Source organism: Notamacropus eugenii, chromosome 3, assembly GCF_028372415.1.
Source record: "Notamacropus eugenii isolate mMacEug1 chromosome 3, mMacEug1.pri_v2, whole genome shotgun sequence".
In the NCBI taxonomy this organism is placed as follows: domain Eukaryota; kingdom Metazoa; phylum Chordata; class Mammalia; order Diprotodontia; family Macropodidae; genus Notamacropus; species Notamacropus eugenii.
This window is the reverse complement of record NC_092874.1, coordinates 64,285,849-64,312,630: the sequence shown is the minus strand read 5'-3', so window position 1 is coordinate 64,312,630 and position 26,782 is coordinate 64,285,849. Positions and strand designations below refer to the sequence as shown.

General features: G+C 38.0%; 1 long non-coding RNA gene across 3 annotated transcripts in view; it reads right to left on the bottom strand.

Moving 5' to 3' along the window:
- LOC140532807 (uncharacterized) overlaps window positions 1-20,538 on the bottom strand; it is a 124,883-nt gene extending 104,345 nt beyond the window's left edge. For all 3 annotated transcript variants that reach the window (XR_011976671.1, XR_011976669.1, XR_011976670.1), the window contains exons 1-3: window positions 20,409-20,538; window positions 5,543-5,701; window positions 978-1,084 (exon numbers count right to left, since the gene is read on the bottom strand). This is a non-coding gene — a long non-coding RNA (uncharacterized lncRNA). The remainder of the gene's footprint in view (window positions 1-977; window positions 1,085-5,542; window positions 5,702-20,408) is intronic.
- Between the last annotated feature and the right edge of the window lie 6,244 nt (window positions 20,539-26,782).

Below are 26,782 nucleotides of genomic sequence, written 5' to 3'. Positions count from 1 at the left end.
CTCAGCCATTCTCTCTCTCTGATTTTGGGCTGAGGGAAAGCGGGAAGAAAAGAAGAAAGAAATCTTTGGTAAAGTCAAGTCAGAAGACCTGGGCCTTTGTATGTTGCTGGCAGTCAGCTATAGGTATTTGTTACTGACTTTAAAAGAACCAGGATGGCCGTTGGAAAAATGACCAAGTAGGTCTTGCTTCTACTACCCTTCTCTCCCATGATCCTCCCTTCCTGATCCTTTCCAGGAAGGATCTGAAGATGTACTTCTGAGAAATACAGTTTATCTTTGCTTAATGCCCTGCTCTTTTCTTTGCAACATAGCAACTAGCTATTTTTTTTTTGCCAGTGAGCTCATCTAGTTGATGTATTCATTGTCACAATAGATTTTGGGATAAAATGCACCTGCCTTTGTTGTCTAACCCAAGGAATGACTCTGATGATAAGAATTTCAGGTCAAGTAGGAAGGGAGAGGGATAACATAGCAGGGCAAAAGGAGGAGATAGGGGGCAGGTACCCCTTAAATCATAACAACTGAAAGGATAGGTATCCTCATAAGGTCTAGGTGACTCCCTACTGCCACAAACTTGCTGTGTGACCTTGGGTGTATAAGTTTATTGCTTTTAGTTTCCACATCTATAAAATCGGGGAGTTGGAACAGATAATCTTAAGGTTTCCCTGTACCTCTAATATCTTACCATTCATACCATTGGACCTTAACATTATTAATCTGGAAGATAGATCCTGACTTCATATATGCTTTGAAGGAGTGCACTCCCTACCTGGAGAATTCCCAGCAGTTTGAGAAATCTATCTGGAATATATTTTGTACAAAAAATATTCATAGATCATTCATAATTCAAAATCTACTCCAATGTGTGGAAACCATATGAAGTCAACAATATCACTTCCCAAAGTCAGCTGTTTAAAATACTCTATCATAGTCTAGATCCAACTATAAAAGTTTTTGAAATTTCATGAATAATTCACCTGAGAATGTTTTAGTCATGCTGCAGAGAAATCTGTAGAAGGAACTTCATCACAATTTCGGAAGCATATGAAATATAAAAATCATGGTAAGATTAAGTCGCTATCACCTAGGAAGAAGAAAAAAAATTTCATATCATCTTTAACATTAATTAAACCAAGATTTTGGGACAAGAACTCATTATTTGACAGAAATTGCTGGGAAAACTGGAGAGAAGTTTGGCAGAAGCTAGTTATAGAATAACAGACTACATACCAAGATAAGGTCAAAATGGGCACATGATTTAGACATAAAGGGGATATAAGCAAATTGGGAAAGCACAGGAAATTTTACCTCTATGAATAAGGGAATAAGGGAAAAATTTATGACCGAACAAAGGATGGAGAGGATCATGGGAAGTAAAATAGATATTTTTAACTATTTTAATTTTAAAAGCTTTTACACAAACACAACCAATGCACTCAAGATTAAAAGGAAAACAGGAAACTGGGGAGCAAGTTTTACAGTAAGTTTCTCTAAAAAAGGCCTCATTTCTCAAATATATTGGGATTTGAGTCAAATGTATAAAAATATGAGTCATTCCCCAATTGATAATGGTCAAAGGACATGAACAGGCAGTTTTCATAAGAAATCAAAGTCATCTACAGACACATGAAAAAATGCTTTAAATCACTACTGATTAGACAAATGCAAATTAAAACAGCTCATACCCATCAGATTGGCTAATATGACAGAAAAGGAAAATGACAAATGTTGGCAGGGATGTGAGAAAATTGCAACACTAATGCCCTGCTGGTGCAGTTGTGAACTGATCCAACCATTCTGAAAAGCAATTTGGCACTATACCCAAAGGGCTATATACCCTTTGACCCCAGCATTACTAGGTCTGTATCCCAAAGATATCAAAGGAAAAGGACCTATATCTATAAAAATGTGTATATAATTTATATCTTTTCTTGCTTTTTTCAGTGAGGTACAAGAGGGAAGGAGAGAATTCTGAGCTCAAAAAAATTTAAATGGATATTAAAAATAATAAATTAAAAATTAAAAACTGGGATAACCAAACTGAATCAATAGCATGCCATATCACTAAGCTCTCAAAACGTTCATTGTATGGCTTTAGTGTAAAGATCTCATTTTGATAGCTCTGCAAGTAAAACTAACTTGGAAGCTTATTCAAGTCTTGTTTATACTAAAAACCACCTCTACTAGCCACGTGTCCCTAGCAAAGCTGGGGTAAGCCATGTAACCAGGCAAACAATAGCAGAACCAGTTCTTACACAAGAGGAACTATGCCACTCACCCAATTACATGATTACAATATTTGGCAAGGAACACTTAGATAAGATTGCCATATATCACGTATTTCTGAGTGTTTGAACCAAAGTGGGTGGAGGGAAAAAAGTCAATATACTTTTTTTTTTAACTTGGAATAAAAATTTACATGAAAACAATTAGCTGTTTAACTGGTTCTGTGATCCCATCATGCATGGACACTTCCTGTACCAGATCACTAGCCTGACACCGTTTGTTGTCCTATGTCATTCCTGTCCATGTTTTCCCTATAAATCCTTCACCAAAGCCCACTCAACATGGTGGAGGACTTCTTCTAGTGATATTCCAGCCTCAGAAGTACCAATCTAGCACTTGCACCATTCATGTGCTTTTTCTCATTCGCAATAGCCACAGCCCACTTCCACTGCTAGCAACACAACTCACTAATTATTTTTTAAAAATCTGTATAGGTATCTGCTTGTCCATAAGCATCTATTTTAAGAAGCAATAAACTAAGAAACACAGTGGCATAGCAGATAGAAAACTAGCTTTAGCATCTTAAAGACCTGTATTTGAGTATGACTTATAATACATACTGGCTGTGGGATCTTGGACAGGTCACATAACAACCTCTCAGTGCCCTAGGGCTAGTGATTCTTAAACTGTGAATCACAACCCCATATAGGGTGCTGAAGGGATCACAAGTGGAAAAATTTTAAGAAGCCCTGCCTAGACAAATCTTTAAGATCATAAGTAAAACAACATTTGTGATCTTCATTGGTAGAGGGAATTTCCTCATTTAGAATTCCCTGAATACCAGTAAAATCATAGCTACTATTCAAAAAGCAATAATATATGCAATAGAATATTTTCTTGAAATATAAATAATCAATCAACTTGATCCTTTCTTTATGGATGTGAAGCCAGACTAAGGTGACAGTCTTTTATCCACATGAATGCAGGAAGAGCAGCCCCTCCAAGGTTTATAATAGTCTGTTTTGACTTTAAGCTATGGAATTACATTTCTTTTACTTATTTAGTATTTTACTTTTCCCAATTATGTAAAAACAATTTTCAACATTTGTCTTTAAATTTTTGAGTTCCGAATTCTCTCCCTCCCTCTTCCCTCATTGAGAAGGCAAGCAATTTGATATAGGTTATATATGTGTAGTCATGCAAAACATATTCCCATATTAGTAATGTTGTAAAAGAAAACATAGACCAAAAAAAAATAAAGAAAGCAAAATATTATGCTTTGATCACCATTCAGACTGCAGCAGTTCTTTCTCATCATAAGTCCTTCAGAGTTCTCTTGGATCATTGCATTGCTGAGAAAAGCTAAGTCATTTATAATTAATCATCTTATAATGTTATTAGTATATACAACATTCTCCTAGTTCTACTCATTTCACTTTGCATCAGTCCCTGTAAGTCCTTCTAGGTTTTTATGAGAGCATCTTACTCATCATTTCTTATAGTAGAATAGTATTTGTAATCACATACCACAACTTTTTCAGCCACTCCCCAATTGATGGGCATCTCCTCTATTTCCAGTTCTTTGCCACCAGAAAAGAGCTATTATGAATATTTTGTACATATAGGTCTTTTTCCCTTTTTTAAATCTCTTTTGGAATACAGACCTAGTAACAGTAGAAATTATATTTCTTAAAGAACCAACAGTGATCAAAGAAAAATCCCTCTATACAATATTTATCTATAACTTACTTTAACCAATTTAATTTGTACAATTGAAATTATTTCAGTAAATTACATTTCACTCTATACAATATTTATCTATAACTTACTTTAACCAATTTAATTTGTACAATTGAAATTATTTCAGTAAATTACATTTCACTAAAGAAATATGCCTCAGAGGGACCCTGCCATCTATAGGGAGTCTCCTGTCCATTTTGGATGCTGTGTTGAACATCCTCCATGACAGTGGCAAACGTGTGTAAAAAGTACATACCTCCCTGGTTTTTGCCCAGCTTGATCTCAATAACCAAAGGGTCAACAAACCAAGTCATATTTCTCATGTGTCTTTCAAGCAATCCTTTATAGTTTTAACTTCTGTATGGGAGGATCCTGGCAAGGACCTCTGGGTGCTCTATTCTCTCATAACATGCTGATTACATCAAGCCCCAAAACAATGAAAAATTTCATAAATGAGATCTATAACCTCTCAAAAGATTTCAGAATGACTATCTACTAGACTAGGAGAAAAAGGAGCTTTGCCTCTATTTGTGGGAAACATGTGGCTAGGCCAGAGTTTCCTAAGAAAAACAAAAACTAGGGAGTTATATAAAATGCAAGCTCAAACATGTAGACAGTGTGACATAGCCATAAACACTGATTTAATCTGACCATAGAAATAGAAGCAAATTACTCTGCTCTTGTCAGACTACACATAGAATAGGTATGAATATTATAAAACATTTATATTATAGAATATGTAAGATATACTTCATATCATATATTATAATCTATATAATGATATATAAGATTATATAGTGTACAGAGATTATAGAATACTTAATTTTCAATGTCACATCTTAGGTAGAATATTGGCAATCTGAAGCTTTTCCAAGGCAGGTACTATCTTTTTACTTGGATTTGTGTAACCAAGGATTCAAGTCTTTCAGAAGACTTTCTTCATTGATGGAGAATGATTATTCTCAATGCTCCATGTCCATATGATTGGCAAAGGCTTAGGATAAGAGGGATCCTTGTTTCTTTTGGCTTCTACTTTCAAAACAGAAGAAATATACTTCCAGTTTCTCTTCAAGGAGAGGCCCCTAAAGTGAGAAGACTCTAAGAAGAAGCCAACATGTAGAGGATCTAGCACCTTGATCATGTCCCTAAGTTCAGTTTACCAGAAGGAATTTCCTCTTGGGTCATATCTAGAATTAATGCTCTCTCCCTCTCTCTCCCTCTCTCTCCCTCCCTCCCTCTCCCTCCTCTCTCTCTCTCTCTCTCTCTCTCTCTCTCTCTCTCTCTCTCTCTCTCTCTCTCTCTCTCTCTCTCTCACACACACACACACACACACACACACACACACACACACACACACACACACACACACACCTGAGTTTACTCCCAGTGAAAGAGTTCATTCACTCTGTGTATTATCTGATAGATATCTGATATTTATCCGATAGAAACCAAGCCTTAGGACTGGGTACTCTCCTTTCCCATTAAAGGATAGCAACCAAGAGCTCTGCTTGAACCTAAAAATTATTTCCCTGAGACTAACAATATTAAGGGTAGGACAGATAGATATAATTCTCACCCAGTATCCTCTCTCTGAGGAGAGTAGATTGGCCAATCTTCCTCCAGGCAGGAATCAGTTTCCCCTGGAAGAGGGTGAATGGAGGAAATTCTAGAGATACATCTCTTCATGCCTCATGGCTCACATCTAGGGAGACGTAACCATGTAGACATACGTAACCTACAAGGGAAGAACACACACCTTATACTTGTATTCCCAACACTTAACTTACAAAAAGTAAGCATTTGATAAAAGCTTCTTGACTTGACTTGACTGGTCAGGGAGGGGAAAGGGATGTATTAATTGTCTTGAAATATTTGAGAGATTGCCAGGTAAAAGAACAATTAGAGGCAACATGATATAATCTAGATATTGTCAAACTTGGCATTAGAAGGCCTGGGTTCAGATCCCTTCCTGCCTATGGCCCCAGAAACCTTTACTCAGTTGATGGATGGCTACCAAACTGGGCCATTGTTGAGCTTTCTCATTCACAAGCTGGCAGCGCTAAACTAGATGATACCTCAGTATGGCGTGTTGTTGAGAGCATTAGATTTATATTCTAGGACATGGATTCAAATCCCAACTCTGCTACTTATTACCTATTTGATATGGAGGAGGTCATTTGACCTCTCAGGGGCTCAGGATTCTTACTTTTAAAATGAGAGTATGACACTGGATGACATCCTTTCCAGCTCTGAATCAATGATCCTAAATTTATAGTGTTAATTCTTGTCTTTGAAGATATTTTTAAAAAACTTTTAAAAATCTTTTCTTTTTTTCTGGAAGAAAAAAAAGGAAAAAAATCTCTAAGCCTGAGGAAATCTCAGATCCATCCACCTTTAACTGGTAGAACAAGGAAGCATTCAACAGGATGGATTTAAATTGGCCAGGAGCTCAAGGGCCTTTTTGCAAGATAATAGATCATACAGCAGGAGCCAAAGGGAGGCCATCAATGAAGACAACTAGGAACTATTTTGTGTAGTGTTACTAACCAGTGAAAAGTACACTACAGAAATCTACTGTGTGACATTTGTCCACAATGGAGGGTTTCAGAGCTAGGGCCTAAAACAGGAATGTATTGCCACCTACTGCTTACAGCTGATTATTTTTCTTTCAAACCATAATTACACAGAGGAAAACCAAATGCCACATACATCGTTTCAACTTTTAAAGTTCATCCATTTAAGTTATTGCCGCGCACGCAATTACCAAATATGCAACACAAACAAGAAGATTGCTTTTAGCATCAAAAACTTCTTAAGCCTCCCAGTGGTCTGCCAAATTCTCCAGCTCCCATTACCACTGACAAATTAATGTTCTCTCAGTAAAAGCAGAATACGCTTCTACATGAAATTAACAGTCATCCTGGCTTCTGCCTTCCTCGCTGCATTTATTCATGATGGCATTTTGGTCACAAATGTAATGGTACCCAAGAATCCAGTTATCATCTTTATTAACTGTATTTCCAGATCAGCTTTGCAGATACCAAACTATCTGGGCACGCTTTGCCTGAAACTCCTCCATTTCAAGTGCCCCTCACAGGTATTCATTTACAAGAGGATAAAGATAGATGAGTGGTTGGCAAGATGTGGAATCTGTTACTTTTCCAAGAAACAGCTAAACCCAAACCCACAGAAATAGAGTGGGCCCCTGGGAATTTGTATGGTTAACAAAGCACTGAGTCACATTTGTAAGAACTGAGTTTAGGCAAAGTTCTGAATCTGTTTCCGTTCCACCCATTAGACTTCTGCTAAGCCCCCAAAGGCAGAACCAAAAGAATTAACAAGTTGCAAAGAGACAAGTGTAGAATTGACTCAGGAAATATTTCCTAACAACTAGTGCTACCTAAAGGTAGAATGGACTGTCTCTAGGGGTGATGGGTCCTCCCTCTTGCAAGAAAGCAAAAGGTAATTGGACGCTTCTTGAGGATTCCTTTTGTGTAGATGGGTATGGCATGAGGTCTCTTCCAAGACACAGATTCCATGATTCTGTAATTGTGGGATGATTTCCCATCAATATGATACTTGGTATGAACTTGATATTGTGTGGAAGGCCTTACTGAAGGAGAGTCTCTAAAGTTACACTTTGCTCTACGAAGTCAAAAAAAATTTTTTCTATCCCCAGTGCTTAATACAGAGCTTGGCACATAGTTGGTACTTCATAAAGGAGCTCACTGACTGATAATAAACACAATGGGACTCTGTATCCCCTGAACCTTTTATTAAATTGTGTAATTATAAAGATATGATTTATTCTAAAGATCCTATTGTTTTCTTGTGTTCATCAAGGATGCCAACCTTTGACTTAGACACAGCCAACTCTCAGTTACTGGACCTGTGATTTCATTAGCATAGCTAACTTCTGAATGGGCAAGCTAATCCTCCCCTACCAATGTGGGACATCACTTCTGCAATTTATAATCTTAAAAGAGTAGCATAGACTACAAAGAGGTTAAAGGACTTACTCAGTGTTACACAGTCAATATATTAAAGAGGCAAGACTTAAACATGATCTTCCTGGCTTCAAGAATGGCTCTTGATCCATGATACTGTGCTGTCTCTAAAGCTACTAGAAATACAAAAGCTGGAGTATCTATGGGGTTAGTAGTTTCTGATGCTTTTTCTCCTCTTTTTAGTAATATTCTTGGTGATCTTTTCCATACTTTAGCATCTTTGAAGTATTTTGAAAATTGATCACTTGAGTGACTCTAAAATAATTTCATTGGAAAGATAGATTTCTTCATTATGTAGTTAGCCAGATTTAACCCCTCTTCCTGTTTTCTTATAGCCCTATGAAGACCAATTCTAGGCTACTTCCCAGACTTATTACACGTGACTCCCCTTCACACACTCTTTTTTCAAGGCAAACTGACCATCTTGCTGTACCTCCCACGTAACATTCTATTTCTCCTCTTGGCTTTCTATACAGGTTTTACCCCTTGCCTAAAAGGGATTCCCTACTTACCTCTGACTCTCGTAACTCTAGATTCTTTTAAAACTCAAAGTTACACCCCTACATAAAGCCTTTCCTGATTCCTCTCCTTCTCCAAAATGCCAATGCTCCCCTATATTGTATATATATTCATATGTGTTTGCATTGATTTCCCCCATCCTCGATGTAACTGAAGTCCCTTAAAGACAAGGACTATTTGACTTCTGTTTTTGTATCTCCAGTCCATAGTAGGCACATTAAAAAATGTTAGCTCATTTGAATGCCACTTCTACTTTCTCATATAGGCCATTGGTTTTTTGAGATGTTATAATACAAATTTGGTAGTTTTACTGTTAGCAATGATGAAAGGAGATCACTTTTGATAGTCCGTCAAATCTGCTCCATTACACAACTGTTTGGCATTCTCCTTCCATTTTTATCTGGAGATGCACTCAGAATGGCACAGCTTAGTTGGATTTCATGCCAAGCTTTCTGGAGGCTCATTTGTTACATTTTATTGTTTGGTGAGATTACATTGTTCATAATCTTCCATCATCCTCTTTTACAATGTTTCACAAGTGACCTTTTTTTATCCTAAGCCAGACTGATGCCCTTGACTGGCACATCTTTCCCATTTTGACAAGGGGGTCAAGTATTTGTTGGCCAAGAGAGACTCTTTTAACCTCAGTTGCCTTCCAATTATGCTACAGATCATGGAACACTGGGACTCCATAGGAATCAAAACTGCAGATGACAAGAGTAATGGAAAATTGCATGATGGGTATAAGTAGACTACAGTATACTACCAATTATGATTGGCTTTTGAGGAGGGATGAAATTCACATCATCCAAGTACCTGTAAAACCAACCAGAATCTAAGCTTGAAAGATCAGATTGTAATGGCGGAAGGAAAGGATATGAGCATTTGTTAAATACCTACTCTTTGCCAAGTATTGTGCTAAGTACTTTATGAATATTATCTCATTTGATTCTACCACCATAACTCTGTGAAGTAGGTGCTATTATTATCCCCATTTTACAGTTGAGGCAAATGAGGCAAAAAGGTTAAATGACTTGTCCAGTGTCATATAGCTAGAGTGTGTCTGAAATAAAAATTGAATTTATGTTTTCCTGACTCCCAGTCCAGTCCTTATGTTGTACTGGTATCCATGAAATATTAAAAGACCTAGAAAGAAGGCCTCAACATGGAGAATTTATATTCTGGCATGATACAGAATTGCACAGGAATGAATGGGTTGGGTAATACCATCAAAATAAGTATACCACTTTTATATGTGAAAAAAAGTTTTCTATAATCATATTTTTCATTAATTTTCACAGTTGAAGTATGGTAGTAGTTCATCATCCATTGTACAAATGGGCAAAGTGATTTTTCTGGGGATGTTCAGACATTCATTGATATGAGCTTTCAAAGACTTTCCTATCTGAGGCTTATCATGTGGCCACATTCCCAATTCTCTCTTACAAAGATAATAGTAACCTACCAATAGAGGAGCCTGTACTTCTGATTTGTCTTTCTGGTGGTCCTGGTGGATTTTTGATGATGCACACACACACACACACACACACACACACACATACACACACACACACACACACACACACACACACACACTTGTTGTTGTTGTTTTACTGGCAATACCCTAGGTGAGATGTAGAGTGTAACAGCCAAGCAGGGTCTAACAATGGCCAGCAGACCCAAAGAGCAGCACCCAATGGTATCCAGCAGGATAACATCTGAGGGCAATGGTAGTGGCTCCCAGACATCTTTAGCTGTACAGCAGAGAAGACATGAATTGTCCCTACCCACTGGGCACCATGGTTGCATTGTTCCCTATCTTTACACCTCTCCTCTTGTGACCTTTGCTTAAGTCTACTCTTCCTCCTGCTACTATATGAGAGAGTACATCCCAAGTTTATGGAGAAGATGTCTTCATGATTCCCCTATTCTAGTAAAGATCTTTGCTTTGAGCTAACTTTGTCCTCTGGCTGGCCATTCAAGATAAGTACATCCATCAGTGGGGATGCAAGAGCCATAGTTTTGGAATGTGTACTTGAAGGCGCTGGGCTAAATGACTTCCAAGCTCTAAATTTTAGACTTCCAGTTCTAGAGTCTTACTGGATAAAGGAGAGCCAAGGGATATACTCAGAAATGAAAATTATATAGAAAAAAATACCAATGAAATATTTTAAATAAAATAAAATTTGCCTTACCCATTTTAGATCCCCTTAGACCCAAAGTGACAGGCAAAAAGTCCCATTAGCAATCAATTGAAGGTCACATAAAGACCAGATTGGGGCTATTCTGATTGTTGAACTCTATGTAGGAAACAAGCAGGAACCCATCCATGTTGTCATAATTATAACAGGCATGTGTTCATCACTTAGTATTCAGTAGGTCCTTCAATCAACAAACTTGTTTAAGCTCTTACAAAAAAAAAAAAAATCAAAAGGAATGTGGACCCACAGAGGCCCTTGAAGTTGAGGTCTTTATCTTCTACTGAAACACACGATCCTTGGGCCCACAACACTCCCAGGTGTGGACCAAGCTAGATTAAGATGTAATTCCTATTTGATTTTAATGTTTTAATGCATTAATAAAAAAATATGTAAACTTATGTGGCCTGCAATCAATCTGCAGACCACAGGGATCCCTATGAATCCCTCATTTCTATCTGTTGGGCACCACAGTCCAAGACCTAACCTGTAAGTGTGAGTTGGGGGGAGGAGGAGGGAATAGCCAAAATCAGTGCTAGAAGTTTGCAGTCGTTGTATGTATTGACCCTCTGGTTATGTTTTCTTGACTCTGCATCAGCTCAGAAAAATCTCATATTTCTCTGAATTCCTCAGTATATAAGAAGAATATGCCCAACGGCGTTGATTTTGGCTCTCTCTCCCCACCCCTTCAACTCACACTCAATTTCATCTTGGTACTTGCCTTTTTCAAAATCCTTTAATGAGTCTTTATTGTCTGCATGTTCAAGTCCAGACTCCTTAATCTGGCATTCAAGGATGATCTCAAACTAGCCTCAAGTTACTCTTTTCTTATTTTCCAAAAATGAACTCTTCCCAGTGTAGAGTCTGGTCTACTGATCCCTGATCCCTGATCACCCAGATCACATTGCTGATCTGGAGCATTTCCTGCTTGAGTTTGGGTACCCAGAATTCTTAGCCTCCCTAGTCTATCAGAATTCCCCATAGTTTTCAAGTTACAGTTTGTTTCACATTCTTTGCAAAAGCTCCCTTGACCTCTGTTGTTCAGTCATTTCAGTTGTTTCCATCACTTTGTGATCCTTGTGGGGTTTTCTTGGCCAGAGATACTAGAATGTTTTGCCATTTCCTTCTCCAGCTCATTTTACAGATGAGGAAACTGAGGCAAATAGGGTTAAGTGATTTGCCCAGGGTCACACAGCTAGTAAGTGGCTGTGGTCTGATTTGAACTCAGGTCTTCCTGACTCCAGGTCCAGCGCTCTCTCTATCCACTTGCCACCTAGCTGCCTCCTTGAGCTCTACAATTCATATAATAAAACCACTTTTATAGACCTGCTATAGCAACTATCTGTACCACTCACTTAACCCTTAATCCCACTCAATCCCACTTTGCTACATCATCTGCATTGCTAACTAAAATCTTGTCATCTCCATATACTTGTCTATGCCTGCTAGCACCCAAAATATCTATCTCTGTGCATTAGCTACTGCAAAAAGTGAAGTAATGGGGATGTGGGGTTTCTTTCACACATTTTGTCATTTAAGAACATACACTTAGAAAAACTAATATAAATGAAATGAAGTACACAAGAAAATAATGACATAGAGAAGATTTTCTGTCTCTCACCAATTCAGATGGTAAACACATCCACAGATGCAACAGATGTATTTGGATTAGAGTTGTCAACACTCTTTCCAATGTTGTTTTTTGATACTTTTTCCAGGGAGTATTTGTTTATAAACACACACACACACACACACACACACACACACACACAATTGTCTTGCTTAAATAAGATCCTCAGGGAATGAGTCATTAAATCAGTGACTCTATAGTACATAGAGATGAGATGAGAAATAATACACTTAACCCTCCTGTAACTATATCTCATGAAGCATCAGGCAAATTCAAAATGGTCCCAACTTCTAGTTATCTGCTGGACTTGGACTACAAGTCAATCATAATTTATAGCACACATTTTGTGAGAAAGAATATTCTCAAATTTCAAATTTATGGATAATAGAAAAGAAACAAGAAGAGGTTATATGAAGCCACAAAAGCATAGATTTGAGTTTATTGTACTGTCAAGAGCAGAGGACTGGGACTCAGTCATTAAACAGTTCAGTGGCTCAGCAGGTAGAATAAGGGGCTTGGAGTCAAGAAGACCTGAGTTTGAATCCTGCCTCAGGCATTTACTAGCTATGTGATTCTGGTCAGTCACTTAACCTCAGTTTTCTCATCTGTAAAATAGGAATAATAATACAGGAATCTAACTCACACATTTGTTGCAATATATATACACATACATACATTCATACAGATATACACACATAGATATACATATATGTATTTACACACATATATGTATGTGTATATCTGCATATACATACACATGTGTATATTAAGTAATAATTGGCAGGGCTGAGAATTGAATAATAATGACAGCATTTGTACAATGCTTTAAAGTTTGCACAATGCTATGTGATATATCTGTATCTATCTATGTTGTTTGGTTGTTTCAGTCACGTCCAACTCATCATGACCCCATTTGGGCAGAGATATTGGCATTGTTTGCCATTTCCTTCTCTAGCTCATTTTACCTATAAGGAAACAAAGGAAAAGAAGGTTAAGTAATTTGCCCAGGATCACACAGCTAGTAAGTGTTTGAGGCCAGATTTGAACTCAGGTCTTCCTGACTCCAGGGCTGGTGCTCTATCCATTGTGCCACCAAGATAGGACATATCTGGAAAAGAACTTTTGACAATGACCTTTGGAGTCCGTGAGGTTAATGAACCAGTGAGATGGTTTGAACCATGATCTGCTAGACTGGAATGTCTGCCCTGGAATTGCGCATGAAGTATAACAGGGGTGTTTAGGAAAGGTCTACTGACTGTTTAGATTCAAGCATTTCCTATTGAACTGAAGTTAAACTGGTGCCCCATGGGGACCTTGGAACCAATAAGGGATGGCTTCATTATCCAAAAACCAGTCTTTTTGCCTTGCCTCAGAGCCTGTCTCTCCTGCTGAACGTAAGCCAGATCCATGAGAGGGGTCCCAAATTCAGATCAATGGAGCTTCCCTGGTCACCACTCTGCCATGATACTCAGAAGGTACAGCTCTCATATTTTACTATTCATTACGCCAAATGCAGCCACACTTTTGTTTACCCATAACATAAAATATTTAATATATGTATTCATCTCTGCACATTCATTTTATTTTTAGCTATAGTTGTCAACTACTTTAGATTACAAATACCTATAAAATGCGACTATCAGTCAGATTTACTCACTGCTGCACCATGCTGCAGTATTTAGTATAGTATTTAGTAAATACTTTGAATAATGTTAAATTCTCTAAGTTTCTTGCTAAGTGGTGTTAAGTTAAAATTAGTTATAAGAGGGAAGAAATTGGCAGCTTTTAACAAATTTCCTCCTGTATTTAGTTGGAGGCAGCTAGAGGCACAGTGGCTAGAGTGTGGGGCTTGAAGTTAGGAAGACTCATCTTCTTGTGTTCAAATCTGACTTCAGACACTTTCCAGCTATGTGACCCTGGGCAAGTCACTTATAAAATTCTGTTTGCTTCAGTTTCCCCATCTGTCAAATGAGCTGGAAAAGGAAATGGCAAACCACTCTAGTATCTTCACCAAGAAAGCTCCAAATGGGGTCACAAAGAAGTCAGACATGACTGAACAACAAAATATTTAATCAGGTTATAGTGTGAATGTGTCTATAGCTACCTTTTGCCTTACCCCTCTCACCAACCCCAGTGTTCCCAGAGCCCTTTGACCCTTTCTGACTGGTTTCCATCTGCCTGGACTCTGCCTACAGCCAACACCCAGACGTGTTTAAAGCAGAATCTCTTCCCTGACCTTTGCCCTTCCTCATGCTGCTTCTTGCCTGCCTGCCCTGGATTCCCTCACCAATGCCTCTAGTCAGATCCACTCCCAGTTATGAGCCCTGTTGCTCTGGTCTGTCATCCAGGTCTTGACTATCCTAGCAACAGCTATGTGCCATCTCCGACATCTCCTGTTTCCATGCATTTGAGTTCCCATGCTTGGAATGCCCTCTGTCCTCATTCATGACTCAGAATCCTTAGCTTTATTCAAGGTTCTGTTCAGGTGCCACTTGTTCTATGAAGACTTTGCTGAGTCCCTTAGTAACAAATGTTCTCTTTCTCTCCTTAAGTTAATCTTGTATTTATCTGTCTCTTTACATATTACCCCCTTCCCAACTCCTTGAGGAAAGGAACTAGTTTTCATTTTTGTCTTTGTATCTCCAGAGCCTAACACACTGCCTTGTCCAGAGGAAATGCATTGAATAATAAATGTATGTTGAATTGAATAAAGAAAACATTGATAATAATTAAGGGTCTGATTCCCCTTTCCCTAAGCCCCCCATCTCCTTCTCTTTTTTGTTTTGTTTTGGGTAGTTAATTGGGATTTAAGTGACATGCCCTTGGTCACACAACTAAGCGTAGGTTCTGAACTCAGATCCTCCTCTCTCCAGGGCTGGTGCTCTCTATTCACTGTGTCATGTAGCTGCCTCTCCTCATCTTTCTCATAGAAGAAGTTTCCTTTAAAAATCATGCTGAATTCAGAGAAGTATAGAAAGACTTAGATGAATAAATGCAGAATGAGTAAGCAGAAGCAAGAAAATAAAATACACAATGAATTTATTGTTGTTGTTTAGTCATTTCCAACAATTAGACATAAGGAAAAGAAGTTTATGAAACAAAGGTACAATGTTAATTGTTATCCCATATACTAAGGCTGGGATACAACTGAGCTACTGAAAGGTGTGTTAGGTCTGAGCTATTCAGCCAAAAATTATATTCCTAAACAACTTAGTAAATGGGTACTTGGTCTAGTGAGCTGCCTGTTATTAGATACATATGTCTTTCTCCTTATGTCTGGGGCCCTTCACATTGAACTTGCCTGTCAGATTTGTATCTCTCAGATTACAGGCCAATTCACCTACAGTTGGCAGCAAATGGTAGATACCAGTTCATACTCACCCATCGTCCCCTGGATGTGACCTATCCTCAGTTCCAGTCAACCTCCTGTCCTACTGAGCAGGAATAGCTCTACACCCCTTTTCAGCCTGAAGAAGCTAAAGAAGCCGAAACCTTCATCCCTTTTTCCAAATTAATTTGGGTCCCAGCTCTCTGAGGGGTGAATGATGGAATCTTGATAGAGCTACCCCCAGCCCCAATAGTCTAACTTCATTACAGGCCCATTGTACCTATCTAGCCCCCGCAACAGCCAGTTTCTTAACTTCTCCATGTGTGTCTCACTGCTCACTAGAACCACAGGTATGTCCCTGAACTATTAGTTCCCACAGAAACAGCAGGTGTATCCATGTGATGCGAATCCAAACACTGCCTCTACCTAGCCATTGCCCCCAAGCCCATTTCCACATATTTGAATAGGTATGTCCTTGTAGTCATAATCACATCATCCATCTAGCCCAAGATAGGACCACAATAGCTAGCCAACGGGAGGGCAGCATGACCAGAATGTTGAACCACAGATGGGACCCCTCCTCCACTACCTAAACTCTTAATAGACTCCTCCTGCCTTTTTAATATTAATCATATTCCTATATTCCAAGTAAATTTCTGTTCTGTAATTGTATCTTTACCCTATAAAAATCCTGCTCTCTCCGAAGTTGCTGGTTCCTCTTGCAACTTAGCTCTCTCCATGACAGGTGTCAGTCTCCATAAATGCTTGTACTTGGATTAGAAATGGTCTGACTCTGAATTGTTTGAGACGATTCCACCCCAACACATCATGAAGCCCCAACAGTTTCTGGTGTCCGTGGGTTTAAACCACAACAATATTACCACAGTCTCCATTGTATCCCTCCCTTTCCCCCTCCTATAGAGCCATCCTCTATGACAATTAGTATTTTTTAAAAATGAAGAGAAGAAAAAAATCAGTCCAACTGATCAATACATTGAGAAGTTCAAGCCATGTGCAAAGTTCAACACCTGTGGACTACCCACCTGCATCAAAGGGCAGGCAATATTCACCTTTTAAAATTTTTTTATTTATTTTATTCTGGACTTAAGAAGTAAAACAAAGATTCACTTTTCGTTGTTTTGTGGTTATTGTTTCTTTCCATTTACACAATATACTAATACTAACTGTCATATGGGATGGCTCTTTCGGAGGGTGAAAGGGAAGGCTACATAGGATACTATGGTTATGGTATATATCACATATATAATATATAACATATTAATATGCATATATTATGTTATAATCATATAATTATAAAAATTTATATATAATATATAACATATATATACACATCACATTTTGCCAACCTTAAAGCATTGTACAAATGCAAACTATCATTATTATTCAGTTCTCAGCTCTGCGTCTTTTGAGTTATGGGACTTTGGTCAAATCATTTAAGTTCTATAAACTGGATATTTTTCTGTAAGCCATACTGAGGAGGCCATGGGCTATATTTAGGAAAACAAATTTTAATTACAAAACACCACATCATTGTAACCACAAATTATTACATATACTTTATTTTCGTCTATTTTTAGTCACCATCATACTATTACAAGGTGGTGTGAGCCAGGATTATGCATCCTGTGTTACCACCACAACTACCCATCCACGTGTGTACACACACATGGCTGGATCCCATTCTAAAAACACACAAAAGAAACCATAAATGCTGCTCCCAAAGGATGAAATAATAAACCATTGGTTCACTTGTGTATTCCATCCCTTTTTCCTCTTTCTCTTGATTTAATGGGTTCTGCTTCCTTTTTCCTCTTTCTCTTGATTTAATGGGTTCTGCTGATATTTCCAGTGCTAAGCCCTAACACATGACTTAAATTGTAAAGACAGTGAGGATTAGGGATGAAGAAGAGGAAGTGAAATATCACCCTATTACTCTTTTTGAAGATCCTAAAATCCATTCCCTCTATTTCTTAATGTGGTCTCTGAGCATTCTAGAGCAGCATTTTTATCCATTCCTACTTCCTTTTTTTCCCCTTCTCTCAGTCAGCCCTGGATTGGGTGCCCAGGATTGGCTCCAGAGGCAGAGATGAGAGGAAAAGGAGGCAAAAAGAAGATATAATGATAACAGGAAATAGAATTTCCATAGGTTTATATCGAGTCGATGAGGACACTGTCAGCAATCACTGATTACATACATCAAGAATTAACATTGTCACCAAATAAAATTTAACCACAGTTAATCTGGCACATTTAATAGCAAGAATAATTGTTATTGTACAGCATACTAATTAGGCATATAATGCAAGCAATTCCCACAAATGACTGTAATTAGAATTACCTTTACAGAAATGAAGCAAGATTTTGAAGGTAAGTTTACAAAGGGGTTGGCGAGAGGAATTTGGGTGGACTATAAAGCTGCTTTCAGACTCATCAGGAAACCCCTGAGTCTAAAATACAGACAAATAGGACTCCATTTCTTTAGAGCAGCTGCAGAATAGCTTTCAGTTCTACTGAATTCTCTCTCCCTGAGCTGGCTTCCGAATGTCTGGAATACACAAAAGGTGCTTTTTATCCCCCTCTTACATCCAAAGGTCAGCCGTATCCCTTTCCAAAAATCCCTCTCCTATTTACTTAATGTTTCTTCTTCCTGATGGATCCCTGATATCACTGATATGCGTACTCCCCCTAGTAGTTCATGTTCATCCATACCTTCTCAGCCTTTAGAATTCTTGTCCAAAGATCCTTGACAAAGGAGTTTCCCAACATGCCATGTCTTTCTCTCTATCTTTTGATATTTCATGGGTAATAGCACATTATTCAGGGTGTCAGTCTTTTAAATCCCTTATAATCTAATTGGGGTTGGAAACGTGGGAGGAAAAGCAACATTCAAACAAATATATACAAAGCAAGCTATACACACAACAAATAGGAAATAATTAACAGAGGGAAGGCAGTAGAATTAGAAAGCTTAAGAAAAGCTTTCTTTAGAAAGTAGGATTTTAGTTGGAACTTACAAGAATCCAGGGAGGTCAGTCGTTAGAGCAGAAGACAGACAGTATTCCAGGCATGGGGACAGCCAGAGAAAGTGCTGGGAGCTAAGAGAAGGAAGGTCTTGTTGATGGAACAGCCAGGAAGCCACTGTCACTGTATGGAAGAATACTTGTCAGGAATAAGGTGTAAGAAAACTGGAAAGGTAGGAGGAGGCTAGGCTAGAACAGGCTTTGAATGCCAGATCATTTTGTATTTCATCTTGGAGGTCACAGGAAACCACTAGAATTTATTGAGTAGTTCATTGAGTCTGACATGATCAGACTTGAATTTTAAGAAAATCACTTTGGGGTCTGGATACAGAAATGGAGTGGGGAAAGACTTGAGGTAGGCAGATCCATCAGCAGGTTGTTGCAATAATCCAGGTGTGAGGTAATAAGGGCCTATACCAGAGAGGTGATAGTGTTAGAGGAGAGGAGAGATATATAAGAGAGTTGTTGCAAAAGTGAAATAGGCCTTGACAACAGATTGGATATGGGGGATGACTGACAGATGGTGAGAGTCCAGGATGACTCTTAGGGGGCAAGCCTGAGAGATAGGAGGATGGTATCACCCTCTATATTGGCCTAAAGGACCCAAGGTCTCCCAGTGCTTCCTGGGTCATCCCCAGTCATCCTGAGGAATATCAGGTCTCTGGATTCAGATGGCTCTGGAGGAGAAGTGAGGCTGGTGACCTGCACAGCCCTCACTCACTCAAAACAAAGTCAACTGCAAGTCATGTCATCATTTCTCTGATGGCATGGTCTTCTTTGTCAATGAAGGATGAACACAAAAGGGAAATCGATGGGAGGGCAGGGTTGAGGGGAAAAGATAATGAGTTCTGTTTTGGATATATTGAGTTAAGATGTCTACTGGACATCCAGATCAGATGTCCGAAAGGCAGTTGGAAATGCAAGACTGGAGGTCATTGTGAGAGTCTGGGGCAGCATAGGTAGATTTGAAAATCATCTGCATAGAAATGATAATTAAATCCATGGGAGTTGATGAGTAAAGTAGTATAGAGAAAGAAGAGAAGAAGCCTCAGGACAGAACCCTGCGGGGCATCTACAGTTAGAAGGTGGAATCTGGAGGAGGATCCAACAAAGGAGACAGAGAAGGAACAGTCCCCCAGGGAGGAGGAGAACTAGGAGGATGTCCCAAAAACTAAGAGAGGGGAGAGTATCAAGGAGGAGAGAGAGTGATAAAGAGAGTCAAAGGCTACAGAGAGGTCCAGGAGAATGGGGATTGAGAAGAGGCCACTGAATTTGTCATTGTAGTAGCTTTGTAGAGAACAGTTTGGGTGGAATGATAAGGTCAGAGGCCAGATCGTAAGGGATTAAGAAAACGGTGAGAGGAGAGAAAGTAGAAACACCTACTTATTATAGACAGCCTTTTCAAGGAGTTAACCTACAAAAGAGGACAGCAGGGATAGAAGGAGCAAGGGAGGGCTTTTTCAAGATGGGAGAGACTTGGGCGTGTTTGGAGGCAGTAGGAAATGAGCCAATTGAGGGGAAAAGGTTAAAAACAAATGAAAGAGTAAGGATGACAGAGGAGGAAACTGCTGGAGATGAGATAGAATGGGATCACTTGAGCAAGCCAAGGGGTTAGACTTGGTAAGGAGCAAGGCCACTTCCTAATGTAAGACAGGGATGGAAAAGGACAGAGTGGCAGAAGGCACCTGAGTGGTAAGCGGTGAGGAAGAGGGAACTCACGGTGAATGGCCTCAATTTTTTCTGTAAAATATCTTCTCAGTTTAGTGAAGCTCTTTTACAAAATGTTGCTCTTTCTGATTCACCAGCCAAAGCTCCAAGCATTCCTGCAGTTCCTTGTGGCTGCTTTCTACTGAGGAGATGAGGTAGAAATGTCAATAGTCTGAATCTTCAGTCTCCTGAGCCAATCAAGACTTGAGAAAAGTCTCTGCACCTTTTAAGGAAAAACTAGTCTAAATTTGCATGGGGGGAGTTAGCATATTGCTCCTACCGCACTCGAAAAGCAGGTTCTTCTGCTTTGTGATGCCTAGAGTAGAGCAGAAAAGGACAGAGACAAGCTGGTCAGAATGAGATAGTTCCACAAAAGGTTCTCTAGGGCTCAGAACTAATTATATACAACAAATAGATCTCTGATCTGTTTCATGGTATTTTTGAATAAGCTTAGTGAAGACTATTCTTTGAGTTAGTTGTATTTAAGAAGGGGGCAAAGCAGTCTCCCTTTCCCCTCTCTGAAATTTTCTGTGTCCCCAGTTTTCTTGCATCAACATCCTTTACAATGATGCCTAGCAAACTAGTTACTGAAACATTTTCCAAAATGTCATCCTGACCCTCATCACTTATAATTAATTAATTACGTCTTGATCATTGGGATTTTGTAAAGAAACATACAAAAAGCAAAAAAAAAAAAAATTAGTAGCAAAGAGGCCAGCCTGCTGAGATTTATATCTGAGGATCACAGGGAGAATCATGCAGGTTGACAGCTTCTACTGGTAAAGGAACTTTCTTAGGCTGCTTTAAGGTGAGCCAGCCTTTTCATGTCTGTTTGAAAAACTTCCTGTCACTATAGACAACTTAATAGGGCACAAAATATAAGGTTTAATGAAAATGTTTCAAGATGTAAAGCTTATTGTGTGAGATTTGTTTGGAAATAGACTGTTCAATTGATGAATATACATATGATTTTATGAATCTGGATCATTTAAAAATAAACAATAAGCCAGTGACATTGTTCCTCTTCTCTTGTTTAACCTGCTGAAATATAGGTATAAAAATAAGGTATATTCATTTTAACAACAGGAATTTAATTTCATTCCATTTGTGGAAGCATACAGCTCTGATACCTCAGTTGTATTATGAAAATACAGAATTAATATTATAACAGGGTCCTGGTCTAGCATTCTCAATCTCCTTTGAATGCAGACCTTGTTGGTTTTCTTTAAATAGAGCACTTAAAATTGGGAAGGTACATGATTCTCCAAAGAAAACAGATTCTGTCATGAGACCATCAGATGATACTTACCAACATCACATTCAGAATAGGAATACTTGTTTTTACAAATACAAGCAAGAGAAGTGTTTCTTTGGTTTACTACTGACTGGACAGAAATGGGGAATAAGTTTCAGCAAGACATCTTTTCCATTAACATTAACACTGATCTCTTTGTTTACTCTAAAAATGCAAACTGAAAGAATGTGGTTTTTGTTTTTACTGTGACTGTGGAATTTCATCTTTTGTTTCACAATTGCAATAAAATGTGATTAGAAGGTGCAAAGGGGAGGGCTTTTCTGAGATAACAGGGCAAAGGTTGTCTGTCAGGACCAAACTTTAAGCAGAGGGTGGTATGTTGCATAAAAGATGTGTCTTAGAGCTGCAAAACAAGACCTGTTTTTCTTCCATGTGTTTTGATGTATGACTTAATAATCATTCTTTTTTAATGAGGGACTGGTCAATGGGGACCCTGCCCTTAGAGTATGCTTTTCCTCTCTTAGTGATTAAATCAGTATTCCATCATTTGGTAGTATACTGCATGGCCAGCAGGCCTGTTACCCCAGCTATTAGGAGGCTGGTGGATCACTTGAGGGAAGGAGCTCTGAGCAATAGGACTCAAGCCCATTGGATAACTGGACTATTCCAGCAGCAGTATGACAGCAATATGGTTACCAGTCTTCTGAAGGAGGGGCAAACCAACTAAGGCTGGAAATGGAGCAAGTCAAGCTTCCACACCCCATAGAGTTGAGTAGCCACAGTACTTCCAGCCTGAGTAAGATAAGGAGACCCATTTAAAATATACATATACGGACATATATATATTTAATTTATAAATATGTACTTATATAGGTATATTATATATAAACATATGTATTGTATACTTCAGTTCAACTCACAGTAAATAAAACATCCAGTATTTAAAATTTTCAACTCATCCTGCCTTTCCCTTGAGGCTACATGTCAAGTGTTGACTCCTCTCATAATACAACCCTTTTGACACTTGTACTTATAATAATCATCATAATAATGACAATAATTAGTATTCATGTAATACTATAAGATTTGCAAATCACTTTGACATATGTTATCTCATTTGATCATCATAACAACCCTGTTGAAGTAGGTGGTATTGTTAACCCTATTTTATATAAGAAGAAACTGAGACTGAGAAATTTACGTGATTTGCCTAGGAACACATATCTTATAAGTGTCTGAGCAGTCCACTGATGGACTGACTGTTCATGATGCTGTCAACTCGTCTTTCTGTTCTATAAAGCAATTTGGAATTGTGCAAAAAAAGTGACTAAAATGTCCATAACCTTTGACCCAAAGGTTACAATGGTATGTATATACCCCCTAGGGAGATCAATTTAAAAAAAAGACATAACATACACGAAAATATTTATGATATTTTATATTATAACATAATATTTTCTCAGTTGCAGAGAACTGGAAACAAAGTAGATATGCATTGACATAGGAATGACTAAACAAGTTGTAGCATATTAATGCACTGTGCTTTAAGAAATGACTATACATAACGAATAGAGAGAGAAAAGCATGGGGAAACAGATAAACTGATGCAAAGTGAAGTAAACAGAACCAGGAAGGCAATATATATAATAACTATAAAAGAGTAAATGGAAAAAACAACAAAACTAACCAAACTAAGTGCTATGTCATTAAAATGATTAAAGTTGACCCCCAAAGGAGAGAAAAAACAGCATCTCCCTGCCTTTCTTGCAAAGGTGGGGAACTATTGGTGTGAACTATTGCATTCAATGTCAGATTTTTTTGATTATGTTGGCTTTGGCAAACTCATTCTCACATCCTTTTATTCTTTATTTAAGCTATCAAAAAGAGGAAGAAAGAAGAGACTGTGAGGAATATAGGTTATGTTTTTTAAAAAATGTTATCCAAAAAGTTATTTTTTAAAGCATCAAGCGATCAATAAAATCTTAAAACCATGTTCTTCTAAATTAATTCAGAGGGAAATGTTTTGTTATCACCTATAAACAGCCTATTGATCAAACATCATGGACTTACACAGGTTTGGAAATACTGTGATGATTCATGCAGATAAGTACTTGGTATACAAAAACAACAGATAGGATTTTATGAAAAACCATGCTCAATTTAAAACTTGACTTTTTATTATAATCTGACATTCTTTCTTGGACAGAAGATATGAAGCTAAAGGAAAGAAATCACCACAGTTGCTCTTGGTGGGAAATGGGGAAATGGGGGTCCTCAGGTTCTTGCTTTAGAGTCAATCCCAAATATGGCAGAGATGTCCAACAATCAACAGGAAGGGTTCTTTTCATTGGATCATAGAACCAGAAGGAACATTCAAGATAAAATGAAGAAACTGAGTACTAGAGAGCTGATTGAAATGATTTACCCAAGGTCACCCAAGTAATAAATAAAGTTGGCAAAGCCCCTATTTCAATCCAGGTTCTCAGACTCTGAATCCACTGCTCTTTCTATTATATTACTCAGAATTTTTCCTTGATTGAACTGTACAAAACACATACACACACCTCTTTGAAAGAAGGGCTATTTACCAATCACACAAGACTAATATGCTATGGATTAATTTGGGGAAATCTTATTGCAATGAAAACATAAAAATCCAGAGCTTTAACTTGAACAGGGCAATCTGAAGGCAGAGCAATTTAGAGAGCTCAAAATTCAAAATAATGATTTTTAAAGATTATGCTATTTCTAGACTAGTGGATAGAACACTAGAGTTGGAGTCAGGATGACCTGGGTTTGAATACTTCATCCAACCCTTATTACTTGGGTGGCTTTGGACAAATCATTTCACCTCATTCAGCCTCACTTTCCTCATCTGTAAAATGGGGTTAATGATATAACTTCACAGGGTTGTTGTGATGATCAAGTGAGATTAAATACAATAAATACATAGAGAACATTTAAAGTTCTTTGCAAACCTTCAAGCATTATATGAATGTTTCTATTTTTTTTACTTTTTGGCAGTACTTTCCATCTTTCAGGGATTCAGAAACAACTGAATTTAGTACCTTACTAGTAAGGAAAATTAGTTAAGCTAGGCAACTACTAGATGACCTTCTTCTGTCACCTAGCCCCAGAAGGAACAAATCAGATGAGTTCCTCTTAGGCCAGCCTACACTAATGGATCATTGCTAGCAATGGCTTTATGGTGACCAAGATATATTTCAAAAGGAGTGATATTGAGAATGTCTTTTTCCCCTCTCATGAGATGGTATCCAAGGTCTCTCCTACCACAAAGTACTAGGGTTGCTCCTTACTAATGGACCAGTATCCTAGTATCCTAATATCCAACTATATTTATCTTAATTACTTCTTGTATTATTCCTACATCATGAATTGATTGCTGCATCATCAAGCATTGATCAAATCATTTATTTAGAGCTGGTTGCTCCAGGTGCCAAAATTTCTAGTTATGCCTGTAAATGAAATTATCCAAAATACATTGTAGAGATGAACATGCTTTATTTTCTGTACTAATTCCTGAAAATTCAGTCAGTTGCACATTTTTGCAAGGAAGAAAAATACTTTTCTCAGACCTGATAAACTGATTTGACATGGGTCTAGTATGTTTTAGCTTAACAATTACAAAATACTAAACTACAAGGAAAAAGATAAGAGGAAAAAGAATCTCTTTTGGACTACAGTCTGAGAGAAAATGATGAGATCTTGATGATGGCAAAAACAATGATGAGAATAATGATAGCATTTATCTAACATTTTAAGGTTTACAAAGCACGTTGCATGTGTTATCTCACTTGATCCTCACAATAACCTATTATTATTCTAATTTATCCAGATGAATTAACTGAGGTAGACAGAGGTTAAAGTGACTTGCCCAGGGTCATATGGTTACTAAGTGTCTGAGGTTGGATTTGAACTCAAGTCATTATGCCTTGGGGAAGCTAGATGATGCAGTGGAGAGAACCCCAGGGCCTGAAGTCAAGAAGACCTGTTTTCAAATTTGGCCTCAGATACTGGGCCAGTTACCTAACCTTGTTTGCCTCAGTTTCCTCATCTGTAAAATGAACTGGAGAAGGAAATGGCAAACTATTCAGTATCTTTGCCAAGAAAATCTCGAATGGACTCACAAAGTCATACATGACTGAAATGACTAAACAACAAACATTAAAACTTCAAGTCCAGTGCTCCATCTACTGCATTAAGAAGTACCTGGTGTTGGAAAGATTTACATGAACTGATGCAAAGTGAAATGAGCAGAACCAGGAGAACACTGTGGACAGTAACAGTAATGTTATACATTGATCAACTTTGAATGACTTAACTATTCTCAGCAATACAAGGATCCAAGACAGTTCTGAAGGACTTATGATGAAAAATGCCATCCACCTCCAGAAAAAGAACTGATGGAGTCTGAATGAAGATTGGAGCATGCTTTTTCCTTATTTTTCTAGAGGTTTTTGTCTGTTTTCTTTCACAACATTACTAACAAAGAAAAATTTTTTGCATGACTACACATGTATAAGCTATATCAAATTATTTGCCTTCTCAACGGGGAAAGGGGGAAGAGTATTTGGGACTCAAAAATCTTAAAATGAATGTTAAAAATTGTTTTTACAAATAATTGGGAGGGGAAATAAAACATTCTTTAAAAATTTTTCAAGTGCCTGGTGAGTTTGTTGGCTTTCTTTCTCTTCCCACTTTCCCTCAAATGTCTGCAATTCCCAAAGATAAAACTGATTGTTGAATAGTTCAACTCCTCTATAACCTCCTCTCTAGCTAGGTGTTGAGATGGGAATGTGTGATGGATGCAATGGCTAAAATCGGTCTGAATGCTGCAATCTTGCTTTTTTCCATCCCGTGAAATGAAGTGGCCCTTCACTGCCATTCCCTATATCTCACTAGCCCTGCTATCTTAATTTACTAGGAATCTCTACACCTATAAATTCCCTGCAAAGACAAATATCCAGGGTTCCCTCTGACTCTCCTCCTTCTTTTCTTTCTCAAACAGAATACTACCCTCAACATTATTTGAATAAAATAGAAAACATATGATGGTAGCAGGGCCATTAATGTTACAATAATAGACAGAAAGTTGAATGGTTCCACAGTT